Here is a 12908-nt window from a genome sequence, read left to right on the forward strand (position 1 = left end):
TACATTAATTTTGTGTAATTAAGAATTAGTTTCTGTATAATTTTCTGTAAGTGACAAGGTTGGGTAAGTGTATCCTCTTTCAAAGTGATTTTCTACTTTGTACTGACTTCTTGGCCTGAGCATAGATTTCTTGCATGATTAATCAAATCCATTTATTTGGGAAAATTGTGCATTGTTTGATGATTTCCTCTAAGTCTTTCTACTTGTTGGTGAATGACTTTTGTAAAAAAAAATTCTTTCTACTCGATTTCATATTGAACAAAGGGACCAAATATTTGGGTATTGTATTTATTGCCTCTTGAAGACCCCTTCCCTCAGACGTTATGTGGTTTGTGAGTTACATCAACCCCTAGGAATGGCTCTGCCTTCACAGTGATCTGTCAGCATGTAAAACTGGGTGAGGCAGAGTATCGCACACAGCATTTGGATTTTCATGCTCTCTTGGAAAATTTAGAATCTGAAATACGGAGCCAGCATTCCCAGTGGTAAGAATGAATGGGATGGAATAATTACTCCAGTGTAGATGGATGTGCTCCTTCAATTTACCAGGGCCATTGTCACCGGGTTAAAACACAGCCTGGTTCTTCACAACTCCTAACATTGTAAGATAGAATTTACTAGAAGATTAATGCTAATCAGGCACAAGCAATCTCTAAGTCGCCATTCCTACCATGTTAGAGAGTCTCTATATGGGGGAATAAAATTTCCTAGTGCTCATGGCTGCCATCCTGTTACGGCTACATCCCCTTACTTCTCCAGAAAAGTTCTAGACCTTCATTTGGTAACCTATTGGATTTATACTTTCAAAAGAAACTGAATTGTTTTGAGTTACACAACAGAGATTTTTCTTTTCTGTGCTTGTAAGAATTACTTTACAATTGTTGGGACAAAACACTCAACAATCACAACTTGCATGTTTATTTTGGCTCAGTTTCAATGGGCTCAGTCTGTGATTGGGCAACTCCAGGGCACAAACTCCATGCTCTATGGCAAGGTGGAGGACAGATGGCAGTTCGGAAGAGGGTGCTGGGGGGCAAGCCTCGCATCCAAATGTGCCATTGTACGTCACCCTAGCACTGACTCATCTCTTCAGATTGGTCCCCGTTTCTGAGTCAGCTGTGAGCTCCTCAAAGGACCAGAGATCCACTGATGAGTATCGCATAGCACATACACAATTTAGGCACCTTCCAAACACCTGATACTTTGGGGGAACATTTTTTGAGATATACAAGTGAGATCTCTTGTTCTATGCTTTTATAATAATGAGTTTTTCTAGTCAAATATTTAGTATTTCTAGAACTATACAATAGTATTTATCCATATAATGGTTTTCAGATTTTTATGTCTGAATAATATTGAAGTTAGTAGCTCTACTGCCCAATTTTTTGGGTTGTTTTGTTTTGTTTTCTGAGACAAGGTTTTGCTATGTGGTCTAGGCTGACCTCGAACTCTCTATGTGGCCTAGGCTGGCCTTGAACTCATAGCAGTCCTCCTACCTCAGCCTCCTGAGTGCTAGGATTACAGCTGTGTACTACCACTCCTGGCTACCTCTCAGTTTTTAATACTTGTTTTATTCATAACATAGTCAAATATATGTGTTTGGGATTAAACTATTAATATGGGAGGTTTGCGATGTATTTCCCTACCCTACTCAGTCAAAGAGAATTCTCCAATTACCAGATCAGTTTCCTGATTTATTTTCTTTCTATACATAGTGTTCTTTTCTGCTAGGAGAGCAGTGACATCAATCAACATGATAAAGTGAGTCATGAGAAAGTGAGAAGAGACACAGAACAGAGAATGATGTGTTGAGCGAAGTTATGGGGAATTGTAAATTGAAATCTCTGTGTTGGCATAAGTCTGAGGGGGAAGGGTAGAAGATGAAAGGGTTTTTAATCAATATTGTTATGGGGTTTGAATTTGGATCTCCTTTATAGTTCTTAAGACACATGAGTAAAGGTTTTACATTATTTTGAAATCATTTTTGGCTAAAGGAAGCTGTTTCTTCACTGCAAACCTCCTCTGCAGCTCATTGTCTAGCCCAGATTTCTAAAAGCTTATGAATAGGTTTTCTTTGCTCGTATCCCTGAATTGTGCTATTATTATGTTCCTTGCTGTTAGTGCGATAGTGAGTCCTGAACACCTGTTTAAACAGATTTAAGGTTGTTCCTTCTGGCTGAGGTTTGCACCCTTTTTTAAAAATTCAAGAGCTAGACAATTGAAACAGACACTTCTGTTCTCCTTTCCTGTTTATATTTCTCCTCCTATGGTTTTTTGGATGCAGGGAGTTCACGTTAAATGTCATGCTGTTTCTGGCTCTAGGGTTTGATTTCTTAAACATGTCCCAGGTCAACCAGAGGGTGAGAGTTTATTACTTTTCAAAACCAAACCCCTGCCAAGTGAAAGGAGACACACACATGTTTAGATGAAATAGCTTGATGTTCATATTCTGAAGTTTGTTGACATTTTATTGCTCAATGCAATTTTTCCTACCCTTCAGGGCATTTTGCTTAATGGTTTCCCAAGAACAGTATGATGAGGATTCAAAGCCGGCCTTAGGTTTTAGCAACAGTGCTCTGATTCTAGTTTATATGAGTCACATGTTCAAAACCTCGTATAAATCTGAAATTTTCCCCATAAACACTTACGCTCATAAAATATGGCAAGCTATGTTAACAAGCCACATTAGATATCAGATGCTACTATGGAAATAAACCAGGTAACTTTCATGTAATAGACTTCTGTGGGGGATACAGGGAGGAGATGAACATAAATTAGATTTTAGAAGTACAATTCTAAACTAATTCAAAGATATCTATTAGTAGTGGTCTGATGCTGCCCGTTAGATACAAATTTGTCATCCAAACTGGGTGTATTGCAAGATGCCTTAAATATTAAATGATTACAAATGTTCCATTGGGAAGATGCATAATTCTGAGGAGTTTGTCCTTCATGGTTATTTATTCCATGGGTCAAAGGGAATATGAGCTATTTATTACCTCTAAAGAGGTTTTCACCTTATTGAACCATGCATATACCTATAAAACATGGCTTTATGGGGGGATATACTTTAGTTCTTTTTATGGTTAAAAGTGGAGTGCCAATTCTCATACTTGAAAAGTTATTCAATCCTTCTTTTACTGTTCTCTGATTGTAAAATGGACCCCTTTCCTCCTTTTAGGATTGTACTGGATTTGGTGCTTGTCACGGCCAAGTCAGTTCAAATAGGAGTATTTCTGAGAATGCAGTCTCATGGAAATGTGTCAGCCTGGAAGAAATGACTGTCATTAATGGTTGTAAAAACCCAAAAAAGTTATGGTGAAGGACTGTGGGATCTCATTCTCTGGATTTTTAGTTTATCATAGATGGCTTTTATCAGACTGATATATACATGGATTACAATTTTCTGTAGGAATTTTATCATGAAAATGCTGGACTTTGTCAAATATTTCTGCATCTATTGAGACGATCATATGGTGCTTGTCCTTGGCTTTCTTAATATGGTATATTACGTTAATTGATTTTCATTGTTGAACCTTCCCTGCATTCTTAGGGTGAATCCTGCTTAGTCATGGTGTATAATCTTCTTGATGACTTACTGCATTCTGTTTGCTAGTATCTTACTGAGGATTTTTGCATTATGTTGATGAGGAACATGAGCTGTAGTTCTCTGTTTTGGTTGGATACTTCTCTGGTTTTGGTATTAGGGTAATGCTTGCTTCCAAGAATGAATTTTGGGAGTATTGCTTCCCTTTTAATTTCATTACAGAGTTTGAGAATTAATGGCACTAGGTCTTCTCTAAATTTCTTGTAGAATTTGGCAGTGAATCTTTGTTGGTAGGTTTTTAATTACATTTTCAATTTCACTGAGTGATACTGGATTATTTAGAAATTTTTTTTTGTACCAGGGATTGAACTCACAACGACACACTTGGCAGGCAGGTGCTTATTTAGAATTTTTATATTTTGATTCAGCTTTGGTAACTCATATGTATCTATGGATCTGTCTATTTCTTCTGTTTTCCATCTTATTAGCATACAGGTTCTTAAAGTAGGTATTGATGATCTTTTGGGTTTTTTCAGGACCTGTTGTGATTTTACACTTTTTGTCCCTAATTGCATGGATTTGAGTCTTTCCTCTTTTTTTGATAATGTTGGCTAGGGGTTTGTCTATTTTATTTAGTCTTTCAATGAATCAACTCTTTGATTCATTGATTATATTGCTTTCTTAATGTCCATGGCATTAATCTCTGCTCCTGTCTTTATAATTTCCTCCCTCATGTTAACTTTGGGCTCTACTTGCTGTTTTTTTCACTAGAAACTTGAGTTTTAACATTGGGTTCTTTATTTGAGCTCTGTTTTCCTGATATTGATATTCACTGCTATAAATTTCCCTTATAAGCCTGTTTTCATTCTGTTTCATAAATTCCAGAATGTTGTATTGACATTATTGTTTAATTATAGGAACTGTCCAATTTCTTCTTTAATTTCATCTGTGAGCCATTGGTTGATCAGGAAAGTGTTACATAATTTCAATGTGTACACATAGGGGTTTTTTGCCACTGATTTGTAATTTTATTGCACTATAGCCTGAGAATACCTGTGGGATAATTGCAGTTCCTTTGCACTTACCTAAGCATGTTGTATGAGCTAGTATGTGGTCTATTTTGGAGACTGTTCCATGGGCAGCTGAGAAGAATGTGTATTCTGGTACTGTGGGGGAATGCTCTGCAGACAAAGCTATTTGTTCAAAAGTTTGGCTCAGTTCTAACACTTCTTTGTTGATTTTTTTTTTTTGTCTAGTTGAGCTATCTCTTTGTGACAATGGGGTATTAAGGTCTTCTGTTACTATTGCTATTGCTTATTTGATTTTTTAATGTCTATTATAAATTGCCTTATATAGCTGGGTGCTCCCATATTTGGTGTACATGTATTTATGACTGGTATCTCTTCCTCTTGAAGTTTTCCCCTGACAAGTATGTAGTGACCTTATTTATCTCTTTCAGTCATTCTTGGTTTGAAATTCACATTGTCTACAAACAGAATAGTTACCCTTGCTTTTTTCTAGGTTCCTGTTGCATGGAAGATTGTTTCCTATCCTTTGACTTTTAGTCTATGAATTTCTAAGTTAAACATATTTCTTGTATATAGCATATTGTTGGATCTTGTTTTGTGATCCATTCTGCCAGTCTGATTTTTCTGATTGGTGAACTGAGGCCATTTACATTGATGGTTATAACTGATATGTATTGGCTTATCCTTGTCATGCTATTTCCCTATTGTGCGCTCCCTCCCCTCTCCCTCTCTAATTGTTTGCCTTCCCTGGTAGATTCCTTCTGTTGGGAGTTGTGGTCTTTATTATCTTTTTCTAGAATGTCCTTCAGAACATTTTGGAGTACTGGTTTTGTGGTCATGAATTTCTTCAGGGTGTTCTTTATTATGGAAGTATTTTATTTCTCCATCAATTTTGAAAGATAGTTTTACAGGATATGTCAATCTGGGTTGGAGGTTGTTTTCTTTTAGAGACTGAAATACTTCAAGCTCTCCTTGACTTGATTTGTGTTGAGAAGTCTGCTGTGCTTCCGATGGACTGTGCTTTAACAGGTGATTCATTTCTTTCCTCTAATGACTTTTTCTCTTTTCTTTTGAGACAGGGTCTTGCCATGTGATTCAGATTCCTTTTAAATTCACTATGTAGCCCAGGATAGCCTCAAATTCATGAAAATCTTCCTGCCTCAGCCTCCCAAGTGCTGGAATTACAAGTATGCACCACCACATTTGGCTTCTAGCAGTTTTAATATTCTCTTCTCGTGTTGAATTTCTGAAATCCTGAGTATTATATGCGTTGGTGTAGATTTTTTTTTTTTTTTTGATCATGGCTAATTGGCGTTCTATATACTTCACTTGTCTGTTTGTCAAATTCTTTTTCCCAGCTTGGAAAGTTTTCTGTCATTACTTTTGTGAATTGGTATTTTATGTCATTTCCAATATCTCCTGTTTTTGTACTAACTCTGATCAATCTTATGTTATTCTTCTTTGTATCATTTAGCAACAGTCTAATATTTTGTGGTCCCTTGCTATTTTTAAGAAATATTTCTTTTCATGACTGCTAACTGTGATACTGTCTTGTAGACCTAATATTCTATTCTCATGTTAAGTTTTTTCTGCTTCCTATATTTTCAACAGAGTTTTTAATCTTCTGGATTTTCCATGTTTATTACTAAAAAGCAGAAGGGGGGTCTACTTACCTTACAATAAGAAAATATAATAGCAAGCAGACTTGGTAGAGCCTCTTCATTGCTGATGGTTTCTAACAGTGTAGTCTTCCAGAAAGTTACGTCAGCATAGCCTAGAAAGTGTAGAGCATTGTAGGGGCCAGAATTTCTGTTTAAAAAAGTGTTAATACTTATTTGAAATTTCATCTGACAGCTATTCTGCAATACTCATTGCACAACAGAGGAAATTTTAAGCCCTGGTTTTAAATGCTTTTTTCTCTTGTGGGTTTGAGGATAGACTTCAATGTTATTTTAACTCAGTTTCTTCCGGGCCAGGACATTTACTTAATTTGGCAGCAAATCAATTAACCCTATTACTGAACATTTTGTATAGAGTAGGTCACGTGCTTCTTATGGTTTGTGGTGTGTCTGGAAAATAAGAGAAGCGCAAGAGGAAGCTTAGCTTTTTAAATGTGTCTGGGAGGGTGCTCAAGGATATTCAGATAAAGTGACTTTTGAGCTTCAAGGGACTACAACAAATTCCAGAAAATGGACCTAAAATCAGAGGTGTGATTTATCTTACTAGTCACAGCTAAAGTCTGGAAAGAAATGGCAACCTGCTCTACAGGCAGGAAGGACTTTGCATTCTCTTATCCCTCTAGAGTTTAACAATGAATTTTTTTTTTTTCTAGCAACCTCACAGTCTGTCAGCTGTTTGGAACGTGACAGTACAGGACTCTTTCTTCTCACAGGTGTTCCTGTGCATCTGGATAAATGTGGTCATTTACAGTCAGGACGTTGTTCATGATCCAGTTACACACCCCACACAGAGCCTGGAAAAGCAGTGTTTGGTCAAGTCAAGGACTGACAGGAAGACTTTCGAATTTCTCTGAGTTCAACAAGCTACTACGAAGGTCATTTGGCTGAGGACATGTTCTACTGTTGTATCTGTAACCTCATTTTGATGCTTGATCACAATACGTGAAGACACAGGTAGCCACCACTTTGTCCAAGTATTTATGCCTGCTCTAATAAACGCCAACTTCAAAAACATCTTCCTGGCCTGAACCAAATCTAAAGTGATTTCATTGTACTCTCACAAACATTTTCCGAGTCCTCACCACACATACACATAGTTATTCCTTGATTTACCATTTACATACATGTGTATATGATTTTTCCCATTCTTAGTAGATAATAAGCAGATTGTATTACGTGATACTTTGAAACAGCATCACCTGGCATATACTTTGGGTTTCAACATTGTTAAATATAGTGAATGAACAAGACTAGGCAGATAGGGGAATAAAACAAAAAAATGACTGGGACATTTATATTCATTTAAGGTTACTTTTAGAATGTCTAAAGGTGGCTTACAATGGAAGACATACATATGTTCCCATCATTAAAAAAGGAGAAAAACATAAGAGCAAAGGGAGGAGGTGGAGTTGGAGAGACGGATATTCTAGAAAAACCTAGGCTAAGGACTGCTACTGAACTGAATGTAAACTTTACTTTTGACCTTTCCCTAGCAGGCAAGACAAAAAGGAAAGCACAAATTATATAAGGTTCTTATTAGTTAATAAAAAGAAATATGTCAGTTTTTCTGAAGAAGCAGATTTTTCCTCTAGCCCTAACTCTAGGAAGAATTTATTTTATGACTCCTTATAGAGCTGTTGGCTTTTAAAACATTTGATGTTTTCAGTAACAGTTTTATAAAAAAAATATGGGAAGGTTTTCTATATGGCTATTCCTTATATTGGTTTTTGATAAATGCAATAGTGCAGAGATGCTATTTCTGCAGAAATTTGGGATATAGTTTAACAGCGATTAAATGAAGTTGATGGATTACATCTGGGTGCATAGTCTGGGAGACACTGGAAATGGTACATTTTGATAATAATGACCACAGGCTACTATATCAAGTATCAACTTGACATCATTAGCAAACAAACAAAGTTGTGTTCAAATAGAATGTGACTTTCGCTGTATTTCTTAGAAATTTGACTAAATAGCTCTGTCCTAGCACACATATTTTGGTTTGACAGTGCACCTTCAAGATGGTAGAATAGTCTAAATTCCTTAAATGTCTAATGATTCCTAAAAGTGTTTCCAACATGGCTCAAAAACACCAAGGGGAAACCATTCTGGGGGACATAAAGGGTTCTTAAAAAATCATCTGGTGTACAGTTCAGTTTAAGAACCAAACACAAACAAGTTTCTTTTGTACTTTGGGACTTCTTCAAGATTTGAACAGGCTGATATGCTATCATAGATCAGATTTCCTGGAAGAGGCTCTGAGCTTAAGGCTGAGGCGCAGGAATTTTACTGCATATGGTTCTTGGGATCAATATCTATTCAAGGAAAGGGAAAGGGAGGGGAGGGGGAAGAAGACAGGGTGGAAGGGGAGGAGAAGGGAGGGAATTAGGCAGAGGAAGAAGCTGGGCCAAACCCACAGTTTGCTCTGGAGTTGAGATGGCTTTGGGAATTGTCCAGAGCTGGGCAGAGGCTGAGCTCCTACACCTCCACACTGAACAATTATTGGATGCAGTCTGGAAAAGAAGTGCTCTCAGGACTCTTCAGTCAAGGGCTGTTCCTGCAGAAGGCTAGAGCACTGCCAACAGCTGAGGAATGTCTTTTGTTTATGAAACTGGTGCATTACAGTGCATATTAGACTTCTGTTTGCACTGTTTACCTAACTACCAAAACATACTGTAATCTTGATATGTTTAATATTGTCAACTTGATTGGACTCAGAACTAGGTAGGAAGTCAGTAGAGCCCTCTTGTGTGTATATCTCGAGGGTGTTTCTAGAGATGCCCGACATGAGGAACACCAGATTGGGGGTGAGAACAGTTCTCAGTGTGAGGGTTAGGTTCCCGTTACATCCAGGGGTTCTGGAGTAGAGGGGTCCTTAGACTCACCCTTGCTGCCTTGTCTCTCTCTCTGAAGTAGAAAGAGGAAGAGGAATCAGGACCAGTGCAAAGCAAAGGTAATTTTATTGCGGGTTTGCAAGAAGTAGTTAAGAGCCCCAGGAATGGAAGGGTCCAGAGCTGGAACACCACTGAACTGGGGTGTTGGTCCTGTAGAGGTAGGGGACCTGTCTCCAACCCCCAAAAGGCTGAACCTTGATTGACTGAATACTGGGCTTGTTGCTCAGGGTTTGATCTTATGGGACCATAGGGAAATCTAGACATTTAGGTAGTCTGGCAGCCTGCTCTGGGAAGGACTGTGCTGCCTGCGCTGAGCCAGCTGCCTGCGCTGAGCCAGCTGCCTGCGCTGAGCCAGCTGCCTGTACTGCAGGCTGTGTTCAGTGTAATGCACAGAAGCAGGGCTCAGAACCATGTGTGAGTTCAGCTGCTTGCTCAGGTGCAGAGGTCTCCTGCTTTGCACTTTTTTGTTTTTGTTTTTGACAGGGTCTTGCTATGTAGTTCAGGCTGGCCTCAAATTTATGGCAATCTGCCTACCTCAGCCTCCTAAGTGCTGGGATTACAGGTATGTGCCACCACTCCTGGGCTTTGTTATCTCTTACAGGGGGCCAGTTCCTTAATCTCAGCTTACCTAAGGATCCCAACTGCCCCTACAACCGAGATAGGAAAAAAACCAAAAAATCAAAACCCAAATAAATGAGCAAAAACCCAGAAGGAGGAAGCCCGCCAGCACACTCTTGTTCTCTGCTTCCTGGCTCCCATGAGGTAAGCATTTTTCCTCTACTGTATCTTTTCAGTATGTATGTTTGTTTCTCCCTTGCCAGAGACTTAAAAGCATGGGAACTAGTTAACCATGGACTAAAATCCCTGAAACCATGAGCCAAATAAATCTTTCCTTCTGCAAGCTGGTTTTTCTCATGTTCTTTTCTCATGTGACAGAAAGCTTAAAGAGTTCTAAAGCAAAGCCAAATGGAACTTTGGCCTAGTGGTAGATAGAATACAATGGAATGGTTGGATGTACAAAAGGCGTGATCAAAAAATATGGTGAATTTAAAAGTTTAAATGTTTAAATTTTAAAATATTTAAAACACTGCCATTAATCTCCCTCAAAATACCTGCCTTTGCTTTGAACACACTTAGCCCATCATTTTCCACTTTCTGCAGCAGTCCTGGAGGCCTCTTTTCATCAGTGTCTTTAGTTGTGCTGTCATGGTTTCCTGCATATCCTGAGAGTTGAATATATTTGCCTTCATGGTCATTTTGAGTTTGGAGAAAAGCCAGAAGTTAAACAGTGCCAGATCTTATGAATAAGGTAGAAGAAAATGAACTATAATGTTTTCACAAGCCTGTCTTTCCATAGGATGGCAACTGGCAGTAGCAGTCTCCATATTTTTTTATTTAAAAAAAAGATTAAGATAAAAGAGAACATAACAACATAGGTCAGAATGGAACAATTTAAGCAACATAGTGTTTCACCACAAGACAATCCGACATAACAATAGCTACCATAGTGTCTCTTTCCTTGAAATATTTGAGTATACCTTCATATACTATAGTATCAAACATAAAAAGACAGTGTAAAACCATTCCAGAGAATGAAAGTATTACAGAGTATTCAGAACCAACTAACAGGAAACAAACAATGGTTTCTATATTTTCTCCTTGTCTATAAAAAATTTTGTTTATACTATCACATATAATGAAATCCAATAAGAAACAACATGATAAAACCGATGGAGACAGAAGAACATAAGCTTGATGGGACTTCAAAACAAGATGATATTAAATCAGCACTAGCTGTTATGATCTCTTGTTTTCTTCAAAATAGCTGTTGCATTCTCCATATTTTGGGTCAGATCTGACAGACACTCAGAAAGAAGACGTCAGAACTCCTTCAGAAAGTGGGGAGAACAGTGGATGTGTGCGCTTGAAGGAAGAGCGAGCACTTTAGGGGGGTTATGACTGTGTTTTTTACTGCAACTTTTTAAGCTTAAACATTCACTGTACATTTTCATTATACCTTAGTATTCTGTCAACTTGAGTCCATCAGCTGGATGCCAGATTTTAGTGAGTCAGAGTTTACTCAACAAATAATATAGGGCACAACTCAGAGCATGTACAGGGCTCAATGAACCGGGTTCTTTCCTTCACCGGTTTTCTCATGAGACTTTTGTATTCATAATTACAAAGGTTGTACTCTCTACCATAAAGACAGAAGAGTGACATAACAAGGGACAAAATGCCGCACCTGGTAAGATTCTTTCTCTACAAAAATTCCTAAGGCTCACTCTTAGGAGTTTCACTTACCTTTCACTGGCCTGAGTCACAGCAGGGTTCCTAGTTTCAAGGGCACCTCAGAGGTTTGATCTAACTCCTTTGGTCTTAAAAACTTTGACCAACTTTCAGGTCTTTTAAAAACTCAATTAGAGTAATTAGCCTCATTCTTAGTACAGGCTAAACCACAATTTGTTGACTTCATCAGCATATCAAAGGATATTTGTTCCACTGGGCTTGGCATGAAGGGAGTGATGACTTTTCATGCTCAACTTGGGTCCAGCACATTTCTAGTTCCTGTGATTTTCTTGTTGGAATTTTCTCCAGTCAGATCCCACATGTAGAGTGCTGAGATCTTGTAAACACAGGGCAGAGAAGGATAAAAAAATGGAGGGGAGAGGACAGCACAGCGGGAGGGGAGAGACCCAAGGAGTGGAGGGACATGGGAGAAAGAGAAAAAAGGAAAGAAAAGGGAAAGAGGGATAGAGTAAAAATAATGGAGAAGAGATGGGAAGAAAAGGCGGGGAGGAACTGCTGAGATTGTTGGATGTTTAATAACCACCGTTTCTGAGAGGTCCTGTAAAGATTCTTCTGAGATCAGCAAACTTACGGTCTGTCTTAGTTACTTTTTACTTGTTGCTGAGACAAAATACCTGATGCCTAAGCTGGGAAAGGAAAGGTTTATTTCTTACAGTTTTTGGAGGTTTCAGTCCACACTCAGTTGGCTCCCAGGCAGGTGGGCATGGCTGGGCTGCCTTTCATGGTGGCTGCAAACAGCAAGCTCTAACCAGCAAAAAGCAAGACACACCTTCTTCCTGCCATTACATCACATCCTGGCTCCACCCCTATGTGGGTATAGCACTGACATCATCAATCCAAGCACTAGACAAGAACCATCAGAAATGCACAATGCAAACTCATGAGGCCTGGAGGACACAGACAAACCATGACACGGTCTCATTCGGGGCAGGAATCAAAGGCTTGAAGTTGAAGAATAAAGAGAAATAACACAAGAGAAAACACAGGATAGGATGTCAGACCTGTTCATCAATGAAAGGGCTGGGTAGTAGAGGGAGCCTAATGTTTTATGGGGCAATGATACCAACTCTGTTGTGATGAGTTCCTCATTCTTATGTATTTAACTTTGCTAACTTAGTATCAAGCATATAGGTGGGCATGGACAAGAAGCATTCACTCATTTTGTATCAAGGAGTCTCTTTTTTATAGTTGCTTCACCTACTCTGTATCATCCTGTTGTTTGATGTTTGGGAAAAGATATTCACAACATCTTACTTGAAGATCTCCTCGGAGAGTCCTATGGAACTCTCCCAACCTCAGGATGCACACCCAGAGCTTCCTTGTTGGGGCTGAAGCCTGATAGTAAGGTTTAATGAGTAAGTCATGGGAACTCAATCCAAGCAAAGCGGTATGGTTCAGTATCTTGTTATCTTTTCTAAAAAATGTTTTTAATTTGATGTGTTAAACTTTG

This window comes from Cavia porcellus, unplaced genomic scaffold (assembly GCF_034190915.1).
Source record: "Cavia porcellus strain 051 isolate PalLab524CR breed Dunkin Hartley unplaced genomic scaffold, mCavPor4.1 scaffold_21, whole genome shotgun sequence".
In the NCBI taxonomy this organism is placed as follows: Eukaryota; Metazoa; Chordata; class Mammalia; order Rodentia; family Caviidae; genus Cavia; species Cavia porcellus.